Genomic DNA, 16,851 nt, shown 5'->3' on the forward strand with positions numbered 1-16,851 from the left:
TGACCCTTGGCATCACACGCTACATGCCATTGTCATCACAATGCTCAATGAAATGTCTCATCACATTGCTCCATGCCCTTGTCATCACAATGCTCCATTACACCTGTCATAACAATGCTCCATGACCCCTGCCACCACAATGTTCCACGGCCTTGTCATCACAAGGCTCCATGACCCTCGTCATCACAATGCTCCAAGACCTCTCTAATCACAAATCTCCATGCCACTTTTCATCTCAATGCTCCATGAACACTGTCATCACAATGCACCATGCCCATCATCATAATGATTCATGCTATTGTCATCACAATGAAATCAAAATGCTCCATGTCCTCTGTCATCACAATGCTCCAAACCCTTCTGATCACAATGTTCCATAACACTTGTCATCACATGCCCCATGACGCTCGTCATCACAATGATGCAAGGTCTTCTCATCACAATGCTCCATGACCTTTGTCACCACAATGCTCAATACACTTGGCATCACAATGCTCGCTGACACTTGTCATCAGTATGCTCCTTGAACACTGTCATGACAAGGCTCCATGCCTTTTTCAGCACAATGATACATTCCCTTTTCATCACAGTGCTCCAAGACCTCTGTTATCACAATGCTCCATGACTCCAGTCATCACAATTCGTCATGACATTTGTCATCACAATGTTCAATGACCTTGTCACACAAATCTCTGTGACCTTTGTCATCACAATGTTCCATCAAATTCTTATCACAATGCTCTCTGACCCTTGGCATCACAAAGCTCCATGCCTTTGTCAGCACAATGCTTCATGACCCTTGTCATCACAATGCTCGATGCGCGTGTCAGCACAATGCTCCATAACCCATGTCATCACAATGCACCATGCAGTTGTCATCACAATGCTCCACATCCTTGTCATCAAAATGCTCCATAAACATTGTCATCACAATGCTCCATGCACTTCTCCTCAAAATGCCTTCTCACCACTGATATCACAATGTTCCATCACTAGTCAACACAATACTCCCTCACCCCTGTCATCAAAATATTCCATGACCCATGTAATCACAATTCTCCATGCCCTTGGAATCACAAAGCTCCATGACGCATGTCATCAGAATGCTCCATGGCCTTTTCATCACAATGCTCCATGCCCTTGTCATCACAATGCTCCAACACCCTTGTAATCACAATGCTCCATGCCCCTTTTCATCTCAATGCTCCATGAACCCTGTCATCACAATGCACCGTGCCCATCTCCATAATATTTCATGCTGTTGTCATCACAGTGAAATAAAAATGCTCAATGATCTCTGTCATCACTATGCACCAAACCCTTCTGATCACAATGTTCCATAACACTTGTCATCACAATGCCCCATGACGCTGGTCATCACAATTATCCATGGTCTTCTCATCACAATGCTCCATGATCTTTGTCATCACAATGCTCAATACACTTATCATCACAGTGCTCCCTGACAGTTGTCATCAGTATGCTCCTTGAACCCTGTCATGACAAGGCTCCATGCATTTTTCATCACAATGATCCATTCCCTTTTCATCACAATGCTCCAAGACCCCTGTAATCACAATGCTCCATGTCCTTGTCATCACAAAGCTCCATGACGCATATCAACAGAATGCTCCATTGCCTTCTCATCACAATGCTCCATGCCCTTGTAATCACATTGCTTCAAAACCCCTGTAATCTCAATGCTCCATGCACCTTTTCCTCAGAATGCTCCATGCCCTTGTCATCACAATGCTCCATGACCTATGTCATCACAGTGCTTCGTGACTCCAATCATCACAATGATTCATGACCTTTCTCATCACAATGGTCCATGCCCTCGTCACACAAGGCTCTGTGATCTTTGTCACCACAATGCTCCATGAAATTTTCATCACAATGCTCTGTGTCCCTTGTCATCACAATGCTCCATGCCTTTGTCAGCACAATGCTCCATGACACTTGTTATCAAAATGCTCCATGCGCTTGTCAGCACAATGCTCCTTGACACATATCATCACAATGTGCCATGCCCTTTTCATCACAATGCTCCATGACCCCTGACATCACAATGTTCCATAACGCCTGTAACAAAATGCTCCATGACCCATTTCATCACAGTGCTTCATGACCCCTGACATCACAATGTTCCATAACCCCTGTCATCAAAATATTCCATGACCCTTTTATTCAAATTGCTCCATGACCTCTGTCATCACAATGCTCCAAACCCTTCTTTTTTTTTTTCCGAAGTATTTTATTTTTTTTCTTTATAACAAATTTAATCAGTTATACATATACATATGTTCCCATATCCCCTCCCTTTTGCGTCTCCCTCCCACCCTTCCTATCCCACCCCTCCAGGCGGTCACAAAGCACCGAGCTGATCTCCCTGTGCTATGCGGCTGCTTCCCACTAGCTATCTACCTTACGTTTGGTAGTGTATATATGTCCATGCCGCTCTTTCACTTTGTCACAGCTTACCCTTCCCCTCCCCTATCCTCAAGTCCATTCTCTAGTAGGTCTGTGTCTTTATTCCTGTCTTACCCCTATGTTCTTCATGACATTTTTTTTTCTTAAATTCCATATATATGTGTCAGCATACAGTATTTGTCTTTCTCTTTCTGACTTACTTCAGTCTGTATGACAGACTCTAAGTCCATCCACCTCATTACAAATAGCTGAATTTCATTTCTTTTTATGGCTGAGTAATATTCCATTGTACATATGTGCCACATCTTCTTTACCCATTCATCCAATGATGGACACTTAGGTTGTTTCCATATCTGGGCTATTGTAAATAGGGCTGCTATGAACATTTTGGTACATATCTCTTTTTGAATTATGGTTTTCTCAGGGTATATGCCCAGTAGTGAGATTGCTGGTTCATATGGTAGTTCTATTTGTAGTTTCTTAAGGAACCTCCATACCGTTTTCCATAGTGGCTGTACCAATTCACATTCCCTCCAGCAGTGCAAGAGTGTTCCCTTTATTCCACACCCTCTCCAACATTTATTGTTTCTAGATTTTTTGATGATGGCCATTTTGACTGGTGTGAAATGATATCTCATTGTAGTTTTGATTTGCATTTATCTAATGAGTAAAGATGTTGAGCATCCTTTCATGTGTTTGTTGGCAGTCTGTATATCTTCTGTGGAGAAATGTCTATTTAGGTCTTCTGCCCATTTTTGGATTGGGCTGTTTGTTTTTTTGTTATTGAGCTGCATGAGCTGCTTATAAATTTTGGAGATTAATCCTTTGTCAGTTGCTTCATTTGCAAATATTTTCTCCCATTCTGAGGGTTATCTTTTGGTCTTGTTTATGGTTTTCTTTGCTGTGCAAAAGCTTTTAAGTTTCATTAGGTCCCATGTGTTTATTTTTGTCTTTATTTCCATTTCTCTAGGAGGTGGGACAAAAAGGATCTTGCTGTGATTTATGTCATAGAGTGTTCTGCCTATGTTTTCCTCTAAGAGTTTGATAGTGTCTGGCCTTACATTTAGGTCTTTAATCCATTTTGAGCTTATTTTTGTGTATGGTGTTAGGGAGTGATCTAATCTCATACTTTTACATGTCCCTATCCAGTTTTCCCAGCACCACTTATTGAAGAGACAGTCCTTTCTCCACTGTACATTCCTGCCTCCTTTATCAAAGATAAGGTGACCATATGTCCGTGGGTTTATCTCTGGGCTTTCTATCCTGTTCCATTGATCTATCTTGCTGTTTTTGTGCCAGTACCATACTGTCTTGATTACTGTAGCTTTGTAGTATAGTCTGAAGTCAGGGAGCCTGATTCCTCCAGCTCCATTTTTCCTTCTCAAGATTGCTTTGGCTATTAGGGGTCTTTTGTGTTTCCATACAAATTGTGAATTTTTTTGCTCTAGTTCTGTGAAAAATGCCAGTGGTAGTTTGATAGGGATTGCATTGAATCTGTAGATTGCTTTGGGTAGTAGAGTCATTTTCACAATGTTGATTCTTCCAATCCAAGAACATGGTACATCTCTCCATCTATTTGAATCCTCTTTAATTTCTTTCATCAGTGTCTTATAATTTTCTGCATACAGGTCTTTTGTCTCCTTAGGTAGGTTTATTCCTAGATATTTTATTCTTTTTGTTGCAATGGTAAATGGGAGTGTTTTCTTGATTTCACTTTCAGATTTTTCATCATTAGTATATAGGAATGCCAGAGATTTCTGTCCATTAATTTTGTATCCCGCTACTTTACCAAATTCATTGATTAGCTCTAGTAGTTTTCTGGTAGCATCCTTAGGATTCTCTATGTATAGTATCATGTCATCTGCAAACAGTGACAGCTTTACTTCTTCTTTTCCGATTTGGATTCCTTTTATTTCCTTTTCTTCTCTGATTGCTGTGGCTAAAACTTCCAAAACTATGTTGAATAAGAGTGGTGAGAGTGGGCAACCTTGTCTTGTTCCTGATCTTAGTGGAAATGGTTTCAGTTTTTCACCATTGAGGACGATGCTGGCTGTGGGTTTGTCATATATGCCCTTTATTATGTTGAGGAAAGTTCCCTCTATGCCTACTTTCTGCAGGGTTTTTATCATAAATGGGTGTTGAATTTAGTCGAAAGCTTTCTCTGCATCTATTGAGATGATCATATGGTTTTTCTCCTTCAATTTGTTAATATGGTGTATCACGTTGATTGATTTGCGTATATTGAAGAATCCTTGCATTCCTGGAATAAACCCCACTTGATCATGGTGTATGATACTTTTAATGTGCTGTTGGATTCTGTTTGCTAGTATTTTGTTGAGGATTTTTGCATCTATGTTCATCAGTGATATTGGCCTGTACTTTTCTTTCTTTTTGACATCCTTGCCTGGTTTTGGTATCAAGGTGATGGTGGCCTCATATAATGAGTTTGGGTGTGTTCCGTCCTCTGCTATATTTTGGAAGAGTTTCAGAAGGATAGGTGTTAGCTCTTCTCTAAATGCTTGATAGAATTCGCCTGTGAAGCCATCTGGTCCTGGGCTTTTGTTTGTTGGAAGATTTTTTATCACAGTTTCAATTTCAGTGCTTGTGATTTGCCTGTTCATATTTTCTATTTCTTCCTGATTCAGTCTTGGCAGGTTGTGCATTTCTAAGAATTTGTCCATTTCTTTCAGGTTGTCCATTTTATTGGCATAGAGTTGCTTATAGTAATCTCTCATGATCTTTTGTATTTCTGCAGTGTCAGTTGTTACTTCTCCTTTTTCATTTCTAATTCTATTGATTTGAGTCTTCTCCCTTTTTTTCTTGATGAGTCTGGCTAATGGTTTATCAATTTTGTTTATCTTCTCAAAGAACCAGCTTTTAGTTTTATGGATCTTTGCTATCGTTTCCTTCATTTCTTTTTCATTTATTTCTGATCTGATTTTTATGATTTCTTTCCTTCTGCTAACTTTGGGATGTTTTTGTTCTTCTTTCTCTAATTGCTTTAGGTGCAAGGTTAGGTTGTTTATTCGAGATGTTTCCTGTTTCTTAAGGTGGGATTGTATTGCTATAAACTTCCCTCTTAGAACTGCTTTTGCTGCATCCCATAGGTTTTGGGTCGTCGTGTCTCCATTGTCATTTGTTTCTAGGTATTTTTTTTAATTTCCTCTTTGATTTCTTCAGTGATCACTTCGTTATTAAGTAGTGTATTGTTTAGCCTCCATGTGTTTGTATTTTTTACAGCTCTTTTCCTTTAATTGATATCTAGTCTCATAGCATTGTGGTCAGAAAAGATACTTGATACAATTTCAATTTTCTTAAATTTACCAAGGCTTGATTTGTGACCCAAGATATGATCTATCCTGGAGAATGTTCCATGAGCACTTGAGAAAAATGTGTATTCTGTTGTTTTTGGATGGAATGTCCTATAAATATCAATTAAGTCCATCTTGTTTAATGTAGCATTTAAAGCTTGTGTTTCCTTATTTATTTTCATTTTGGATGATCTGTCCATTGGTGAAAGTGGGGTGTTAAGTCCACTACTATGATTGTGTTACTGTTGATTTCTCCTTTTATGGCTGTTAGTATTTGCCTTATGTATTGAGGTGCTCCTATGTTTGGTGCATAAATATTTACAATTGTTATATCTTCTTCTTGGATCGATCCCTTGATCATTATGTAGTGTCCTTCTTTGTCTCTTTTAGTAGTCTTTATTTTAAAGTCTATTTTGTCTGATATGAGAATTGCTACTCCAGCTTTCTTTTGGTTTCTATTTGCATGGAATATCTTTTTCCGTCCCCTTACTTTCAGTCTGTATGTGTCTCTAGGTCTGAAGTGGGTCTCTTGTAGACAGCATATATATGGGTCTTGTTTTTGTATCCATTCAGCCAATCTGTGTCTTTTGGTGGGAGCATTTAGTCCATTTACATTTAAGGTAATTATCGATATGTATGTTCCTATTCCCATTTTCTTAATTGTTTTGGGTTCGTTATTGTAGGTCTTTTCCTTCTGTTGTGTTTCCTGCCTAGAGAAGTTCCTTTAGCATTTGTTGTAAAGCTGGTTTGGTGGTGCTGAACTCTCTCAGCTTTTGCTTGTCTGTAAACGTTTTAATTTCTCCATCAAATCTGAATGAGATCCTTGCTGGGTAGAGTAGTCTTGGTTGCAGGTTTTTCTCCTTCATCACTTTAATTATGTCCTGCCACTCCCTTCTGGCTTGTAGAGTTTCTGCTGAGAGATCAGCTGTTATCCTGATGGGGATTCCCTTGTGTGTTATTTGTTGTTTTTGCCTTGCTGCTTGTAATATGATTTCTTTGTGTTTAATTTTTGACAGTTTGATTAATATGTGTCTTGGCGTATTTCTCCTTGGATTTATTCTGTATGGGACTCTCTGTGCCTCCTGGACTTGATTAACTATTTCCTTTCCCATATTAGGGAAGTGTTCAACTATAATCTCTTCAAATATTTTCTCAGTCCCTTTCTTTTTCTCTTCTTCTTCTGGAACCCCTATGATTCGAATGTTGGTGCGTTTAATGTTGTCCCAGAGGTCTCTGAGACTGTCCTCAATTCTTTTCATTCTTTTTTCTTTATTTTGCTCTGCATTAGTTATTTCCACTATTTTATCTTCCACCTCACTTATCCGTTCTTCTGCCTCAGTTATTCTGCTATTGATCCCATCTAGAGTATTTTTTATTTCATTTATTGTGTTTTTAATCGATGCTTGATTCATCTTTAGTTCTTCTAGGTCCTTGTTAACTGTTTCTTGCATTTTGTCTATTCTATATCCAAGATTTTGGATCTGGGAAATAGAATCTTGGATCATCTTTACCATCATAATTCTGAATTATTTTTCAGGTAGACTGCCTATTACCTCTTCATTTGTTAGGTCTGGTGGGTTCTTATCTTGCTCCTTCTCCTGCTGTGTGTGTTTCTGTCTTCTCATTTTGCTTATGTTACTGTGTTTGGGGTCTCCTTTTTGCAGGCTGCAGGTTCGTAGTTCCCGTTGTTTTTGGTGTCTGTCCCCAGTGGCTAAGGTTGATGTAGTGGGTTGTGTAGGCTTCCAGGTGGTTGGGACTAGTGCTTGTTTTCTGGTGGATGAGGCTGGATCTTGTCTTTCTGGTGGGCAGGTCCACGTCTGGTGGTGTGTTTTGGGTTGTCTGCGGACTTTTTATGAATTTAGGCCACCTTTCTGCTAATGGGTGGCGTTGTGTTCCTGTCTTGCTAGTTGTTTGGCATAGGGTGTCCAGCACTGTAGCTTGCTGGTCGTTGAGTGAAGCTGGGTGCTGGTGTTGAGATGGAGATCTCTGGAAGATATTGGCCTTTCGATATTATATGGAGCTGGGAGGTCTCTTGTGGACCAGTGCCCTGAAGTTGGCTCTCCCACCTCAGAGGCACAGCACTGACACCTGGCTCCTCAATTTGGGATGATTTGTTGTCTCTTCATGTATTCCACAAATGCAGAGTACATCAAGTTGATTGTGGAGCTTTAATCCGCTGCTTCTGAGGCTGCTGGGAGAGGTTTCCCTTTCTCTTCTGTGTTCTCACAGCTCCTGGGTCTCAGCTTTGGATTTGGCCCCGCCTCTGCGTGTAGGTCACAGGAGGGCGTTTGTTCTTCGCTCAGACAGGACAGGGTTAAACGAGCAGCCTCTTTTGGGACTCTGGCTCACTCAGGCCGGGCGGGAGGGAGGGGCACGGAGTGTGGGGCGAGCCTGCAGCGGCAGAGGTCGGCGTGACGTTGCACCAGCCCGAGGCGCGCGGTGCATTCTCCCAGGGAAGCCGCCCGTGGATCCCGGGACCCCAGCAGTGGCGGGCTGCACAGGCTCCCGGAAGGGCGGTGTGGACAGTGACCTGTGCTCGCACACAGGCGTCTTGGCGGCGGCAGCAGCAGCCCCAGCATCCCAGGCCCGTCACTGGGCTCCGCGCTTTCAGTCGTGACTCGCGGCCGTCTGTGGAGCCCCTTTAAGCAGCGCTCTTAATCCCCTCTCCTCGCACACCAGGAAACCAAGAGGGAAGAAAAAGTCTCTTGCCTCTTCGGCAGCTCCAGAGTTTTCCCGGACTCCCGTCCAGCTAGCTGTGGCACACTAGCCCCCCTCAGGCTGAGTTCTCGCCGCAAGCACCAAACCCTTCTTATCACAGTGTTCCATAACACTTGTTATCACAATGCACCATGATGCTGGTCATCACAATTATCCATGGTCTTCTCATCACAATGCTCCATGATCTTTGTCATCACAATGCTCAATACACTTATCATCATAATGCTCCCTGACAGTTGTCATCAGTATGCTCCTTGAACCCTGTCATGACAAGGCTCCATGCATTTTTCATCACAATGATCCATTCCCTTTTCATCACAATGCTCCAAGACCCCTGTATTCACAATGTTCCATGTCCTTGTCATCACAAAGCTCCATGACGCATGACATCAGAATGCTCCATTGCCTTCTCATCAGAATGCTCCATGCCCTTGTCATCACATTGCTTCAGAACCCCTGTAATCTCAATGCTCCATGCAAATTTTCATCAGAATGCTCCATGCCCTTGTCATCACAATGCTCCATGACCCTTGTCATCACAATGTTCCAAGCCCTTGTCATCAAAATGCTCCATTACCTTTGTCATCACAATCCTCCATGACCCTTGGTATCACAATGCTCCATGCCATCGTCATCACAATGGACAATGACCTATGTCATCACAGTGCTCCCTGACACCTGTCTTCACAATACTCCATGACCTTGTCATCACAATGTTCCATGCCCTTGTCATCACAATGCGCCATGGCCACTGTCATCACAATAATCCATGAAACATGTCAGACAAATGTTCCATGACACTGTCATCACAATGATCCATGCGCTAGTCATCACAATGCTCCATGACCCCTGTCATCACAATGCTCCGTGACTCCAGTCATCACAATGCTTCATGAACTGTGTCCTCACAATGGACCATGCCCTCGTCACACAAGGTTCTGTGACCTTTGTCACCACAATGCTCCATGCCCTTGTCATCTCAATGCTCAATGTGCACTGTCATCACAATAATCCATGAAACTTGTCAGACCAATGTTCCATGCCCTGTCATCATATTGCTCCATGCCCTTGTCATCACAATGCTCCATGACCCCTGTCACCACAGTGCTCCGTGACTCCAGTCATCACAATGATTCATTACCTTTCTCATCACAATGTCCATGCCCTCGTCACACAAGGCTCTGTGATCTGTGTGACCACAATGCTCCATGAAATTTTCATCACAATGCTCTGTGTCCCTTGTCATCACAATGCTCCATGCCTTTGTCAGCACAATGCTCCCTGACACTTGTCATCAAAATGCTCCATGCGCTTGTCAGCACAATGCTCCATGACACATGTCATCACAATGTGCCATGCTCTTTTCATCACAATGCTCCATGAATCCTGACATCACAATGTTCCATAACCCCTGTCACAAAATGCTCCATGACCCATTTCATCACAATGCTTCATGACCCCTGACATCACAATGTTCCATAACCCCTGTCATCAAAATATTCCATGACACTTTTATTCAAATTGCTCCATGACCCTGTCATCACAATGCTCCCTGCACTTCTCATCACAATGCACCACGCCCTTGTCATCAAAATGCCCCATGACATTTGTCATCACAAAGCTCCATGACCCTTGGCATCACAATGCTCCATGCCATTGTCATCACAATGCTCAATGAAATCTCTCATCACATTGCTCCATGCCCTTGTCATCACAATGCTCCATTACACCTGGCATAACAATGCTCTATGACCCCTGCCATCACAATGTTCCACGGCCTTGTCATCACAATGCTCCATGCCTTTGTCAGCACAATGCTCCATGACACTTGTCATCAAAATGCTCCATGCGCTTGTCAGCACAATGCTCCATGACACATGTCATCAAAATGTGCCATGCTCTTTTCATCACAATGCTCCACATCCTTTTCATCGCTATACTCCATAAAACTTGTCATCACAATTCTCAATGCACTTCTCATCAAAATGGTCTCTCACCACATATATCACAATGTTCCATCACTGGTCATCACAATACACGCTCACCCCTGTCATCACAATGTTCCATAACCCCTGTCACAAAATGCTCCATGACCCATTTCATCACAATGCTTCATGACCCCTGACATCACAATGTTCCATAACCACTGTCATCAAAATATTCCATGACACTTTTATTCAAATTGCGCCATGACTCTGTCATCACAATGCTCCCTGCCATTCTCATCACAATGCACCACACCCTTGTAATCAAAATGCCCCATGACATTTGTCATCACAAAGCTCCATGACCCTTGGCATCACAATGCTCCATGCCATTTTCATCACAATGCTCAATGAAATCTCTCCTCACATTGCTCCATGCCCTTGTCATCACAATGCTCCATTAAACCTGTCATAACAATGCTCCATGACGCCTGCCATCACAATGTTCCACGGCCTTGTCATCACAAGGCTCCATGACCCTTGTCATCACAATGCTCCAAGACCTCTGTAATCACAATTCTCAATGCCACTTTTCATCTCAATGCTCCATGAACACTGTCATCACAATGCACCATGCCCATCATCATAAAGATTCATGCTATTGTCATCACAATGAAATCAAAATGCTCCATGTCCTCTGTCATCACAATGCTCCAAACCCTTCTGATCACAATGTTCCATAACACTTGTCATCACATGCCCCATGACCTTCGTCATCACAATTATGCAAGGTCTTCTCATCACAATTCTCCATGACCTTTGTCACCACAATGCTCAATACATTTGGCATCAAAATGCTCGCTGACACTTGTCATGAGTATGCTCATTGAACACTGTCATGACAAGGCTCCATGCCTCTTTCATCACAATGATCCATTCCTTTTTCATCACAATGCTCCAAGAACCCTTTATCACAATGCTCCGTGACTCCAGTCATCACAATGCTTCATGACATTTGTCATCACAATGGTCCATGACCTGGTCGCACAAAGCTCTGTGACCTTTGTCACCACAATGCTCCATGAAATTTTTATCACAGTGCTCTGTGACCCTTGTCATCACAAAGCTCCATGCCTTTGTCAGCACAATACTCCATGACCCTTGTCATCACAAATCTCGATGGGCGTGTCAGCACAATGCTCCATAACCCATGTCATCACAATGCACCATGCACTTGTCATCACAATGCTCCACATCCTTGTCATCAAAATGCTCCATAAACCTTGTCATCACAATGCTCCATGCCCTTGTCATCACAATGCTCCATGACCCCTGTCATCACAATGCTCCGTGACTCCAGTTATCACAATGCTTCATGAACTGTGTCCTCACAATGGTCCATGCCCTCGTCACACAAGGCTCTGTGACCTTTGTCACCACAATGCTCCATGCCCTTGTCATTTCAATGCTCAATGTGCACTGTCATCACAATAATCCATGAAACTTGTCAGACGAATGTTCCATGCCCCTGTCATCATATTGCTCCATGCCCTTGTCATCACAATGCTCCATGACCCCTGTCATCACAGTGCTCCTTGACTCCAGTCATCACAATGATCCATGACATTTCTCATCACAATGTCCATGCCCTCGTCACACAAGGCTCTGTGATCTTTGTCACCACAATGCTCCATGAAATTTTCATCACAATGCTCTGTGACCCTTGTCATCACAATGCTCCATGGCTTTGTCAGCACAATGCTCCATGACACTTGTCATCAAAATGCTCCATGCGCTTGTCAGCACAATGCTCCATGAAACATGTCATCACAATGTGCCATGCCCTTTTCATCACAATGCTCCATGAACCCTGACATCACAATGTTCCATAACCCCAGTCATCAAAATATTCCATGACCCTTTTATTCAAATTGCTCCATGACCCTCTCATCACCATGCTCCCTGCCCTTCTCATCACAATGCACCACGCCCTTGTCATCAAAATGCCCCATGACATTTGTCATCACAAAGCTCCATGACCCTTGGCATCACAATGCTCCATGCCATTGTCATCACAATGCTCAATGAAATGTCTCATCACATTGCTCCATGCCCTTGTCATCACAATGCTCCATTACACCTGTCATAACAATGCTCCATGACCCCTGCCATCACAATGTTCCACGGCCTTGTCATCACAATGCTCCATGCCTTTGTCAGCACAATGCTCCATGACACTTGTCATCAAAATGCTCCATGTGCTTGTCAGCACAATGCTCCATGACACATGTCATCAAAATGTGTCATGCTCTTTTCATCACAATGTTCCACATCCTTTTCATCTCTATACTCCATAAAACTTGTCATCACAAAGCTCAATGCACTTCTCATCAAAATGGTCTGAAACCACATATATCACAATGTTCCATCACTAGTCATCACAGTACTCGCTCACCGCTGTCATCACAATGTTCCATAACCCCTGTCACAAAATTCTCCAGGACCCATTTCATCACAATGCTTCATGACCCCTGACATCACAATGTTCCATAACCCCTCTCATCAAAATATTCCATGACCCTTTTATTCAAATTGCTCCATGACCCTGTCATCACAATGCTCCCTGCCCTTCTCATCACAATGCACCATGCACTTGTCATGAAAATGCCCCATGACATTTGTCATCACAAAGCTCCATGACCCTTGGCATCACAATGCTCCATGCCATTATCATCACAATGCTCAATGAAATCTCTCATCACATTGCTCCATGCCCTTGTCATCACAATGCTCCATGACCCCTACCATCACAATATTCCACGGCCTTGTCATCACAAGGCTCCATGACCCTTGTCATCACAATGCTCCAAGACCTCTGTAATCACAATTATCCATGCCACTTTTCATCTCAATGCTCCATGAAAACTGTGATCACAATGCACCATGCCCATCATCATAATGATTCATACTATTGTCATCACAATGAAATCAAAATGCCCCATGTCCTCTGTCATCACAATGCTCCAAACCCTTCTGGTCACAATGTTCCATAACACTTATCATCACATGCCCCATGACCCTCGTCATCACAATTATGCAAGGTCTTCTCATCACAAGGCTCCATGACCCTTGTCATCACAATGCTCCAAGACCTCTGTAATCACAATTATCCATGCCACTTTTAATCTCAATGCTCCATGAACCCTGTCATCACAATGCACCATGCCCATCATCATAAAGCTTCATGCTATTGTCATCACAATGAAATCAAAATGCTCAATGACCTCTGTCATCACAATGTTCCAAACCCTTGTGATCACAATGTTCCATAACACTTGTCATCACAACGCCCCATGACGCTCCTCATCACAATTATCCATGGTTTTCTCATCACAATGCTCCATGACCTTTGTCATCACAATGCTCAATACACTTGTCATCACAATGCTCCCTGACACTTGTCTTCTGTATGCTCCTTGAACCGTGTCATGACAAGGCTCCATGCCTTTTCCATCACAATGACCCATGCCCTTTTCATCACAATGCTCCAAGACCCCTGTAATCACAATGCTCAATGCCCTTGTCATCACAAAGCTCCATGACGCATGTCATCAGAACGCTCCTTGGACTTCTCATCCCAATGCTCCATGCCCTTGTCATCACAATGCTCCAAGACCCCTGTAATCACAATTCTCCATGCCCCTTTTCATTAGAATGCTCCATGAGACTTGTCATCACAAGGCTCCATGGTCTTCTCATTACAATGCTCCAGTACCTTGTCATCACAATGCTCCATGACCCATGTCATCACAATACTACATGAACATTTTCAGCCCAAAGCTCCATGACCTTCTCTTCTCACTTCTCCATGACCCTTGTCATCACAATGCTCCATGACCACTGTCATCACAAACCTCCATGACCCCTGACAACACAGTGATCCGGGACTCTTGTCATCAAAATGCTCCATAACCCTTGTCATCACAATGATCCATGCCCTTGTCATCCCAATTCTCCATGACCCCAGTAATCACAATGCCCCGTGACGCTTGTCATCACAGTGCTCCGTGACCCTTGTCATCACAATGCTCCATGCCTTTGTCAGCAAAATGCTCCATGACCTTGTCATCACAGTCCTCCATGACTCTTGGGATCACATTGCAACATGCTCTTGTTATCTCTGTCTTTATTTTCTGGTTTTTACAGATTTTCGGATGTCCCTTTTGAGTGGTGGGAAGTGACAATTCTTTGTAGTGTGGATTTGCATTGAAGGCTTGCTTGATTGGCCAAAAAGGGCGTATGCATTTTCTCCTAAATATATTCAGCAGAAAATGCATACGCCCTTTTTGGCCAAGTGCATCATTGTCGAAGTTGTTACGCTTTTCCTGTGTTTTAAAGGCGATTTTAATTTACCACTTGAAATATGTTTTGTGCAATTCTGCCTCATTTTCAAGTCTGCTTCGTTGCATTCCCTCAACAGATTTTTGGAAGAGAGTTGTCCTTTATAACTCTGCGGGTTTGTGAATTGCTGTGCCCCTGAGCTCCAATTTTCAACTCGTGTTTTTGTGAGCTGACCGCAAATCCACAATTTTGCCACAGGACCTATACTGGTTCCGGGGGTGCAGGCTGATGCTTTGGTTAATTCTTCCTTCCAGAGGGGAAATTAGAGTGACATGTGTCTGTCCAAATGCCTACAGCTACTCTCTAATTGGTTCTCCCTATTCCCTTTCATCCACTGCACAATTTGCAAACTGTGCGAAGCAGGAGCTTATAGGGGCTGACTCTCCAAGTTGGGAGATTGATAATAAAGCAGTTGGAATGCAAAACTGGAGCACAAGGAGAGGAAAAAATTAGGAGCCTTTTAGAAATCTTTTGCCATCACAGGGTGTCCATTCTCTAGGTTTCCCATACATGTTATAACTGTAGTGATATTCCCTTCTACCTGGAGAGTTGGGACCCATGGAATGGGTGGCATGCATTACTGCTTTAAAGAGTCTGCATTTTCTCACCCTATCTCACCAGTCCTCTCAGCCCCAAATGTCCAGCCTTATGTCTCATCTAGCTGTCTTTGCAGATAGGGTCATTCAGGTTTCATCAGAACCCCTGAAGGAATTGTGTAAGAATTTCGCTGTTTTTTTTGTTTTGTTTTTGAAATTCATTTTTATAATGGGGTTGAGCTGCTTTTCACCGACATGTTTATGCCGGTCTAGACACACTTGATTCCCTTATGGAGACATATCAATATATAGGTTTTAAGATTCTTACTAGTCAGATATATTCCTGTGCTGGGAATTGGGGTTTTGAGTCCCGTTCACTGAGGAAGGTGTAGGTTTTGTCTATTCTGTATTTGCTTCATGGAATGGTACCAGTGCTAATATCAAAGTCTGGTTTTATGCATCACCCCACCTCTCCTTCGCCCTTAAGCAGGCATAAGAGTGTTTTCTCAATGTGAGACTCTGTTCTCTTTCCTCAGTTCATGTGTAGCTATGTTTACAGGACCTTCATAAGTGATATCTTATGATAAGTTTCTTTTTCTGTGTGACTTTTTTCACTTAGAATCATCGTACCTAAATCCACTCATTATGCTGCTACTGGCCTTATGACATTGATTTCATGTCTCAGTGATATTCCATTGTACAAAATTACCACAAGTTCTTTACGAAAATTTCTCTTTCCTGGAATATTTAAGTTGTACTGAAGTTGAGGTTCTTGTATGCAGAGCAGCCCTAAACTTTGGGGTGCCTGTGTCTTGTTGATATTTAGTCTTCCCAAGTTATATGCCCATGAGTGGAAGTGCCCTATGCTCGGTAGCTTTCTATTTTAGATGTTTTAGGAAACAGCATACACTTCTTCAGAGTGGCTCTTGGATATTTATATCCCACCCATCAGCGTGACTACCTCCCTGTTCTCCATGGCCTCTCCTGCATTTCTGGTTTGTACACATTTTTTGGATGGCCTTTCTGAGCAGTGGAAATTGAGACTTCTTTGTTGTGCAGATTTGCATTTCCCGCTTGCTTGGTTGGCCAAAAATTCTGTATGTTTTTTTTTCCTGAAGTTATTCATGAAAAAAACACATACACCCTTTTGCACAACTACATCATTTTAGAAATTCTGCTGCTTTTCATATGCTTTAAATGTGAGTCCAATCTACCTTTTGAAATCTGTTTCCTGCAATTCTGCCTCTCATTCAGATCCTCTTCGTTGCCTTACCTGAATATATTTTTGGACGTTGGTTATCATTTTTATCTTTGCAGGTCTTTGAATTATCTGCTCCTGAGCTGCATTTTGCAACTCGATTTTTTTGTGAGCAGGCCGCCAAACCATTGTATTGCTTCCGGCCCTATTCTGGTTCTGGGGAGGCAGGCTGAGCCTTTGGTTAATTAGGGTGACATGTGCCTGTCAAAACTCCTACAGCTAGTCTCTCATTGGTTCCCCCTCTTCCCGTTTATCCTCTGCACAAATTGCAA

Source organism: Hyperoodon ampullatus, assembly GCF_949752795.1.
Source record: "Hyperoodon ampullatus genome assembly, contig: SUPER_X_unloc_1, whole genome shotgun sequence".
In the NCBI taxonomy this organism is placed as follows: Eukaryota; Metazoa; Chordata; class Mammalia; order Artiodactyla; family Ziphiidae; genus Hyperoodon; species Hyperoodon ampullatus.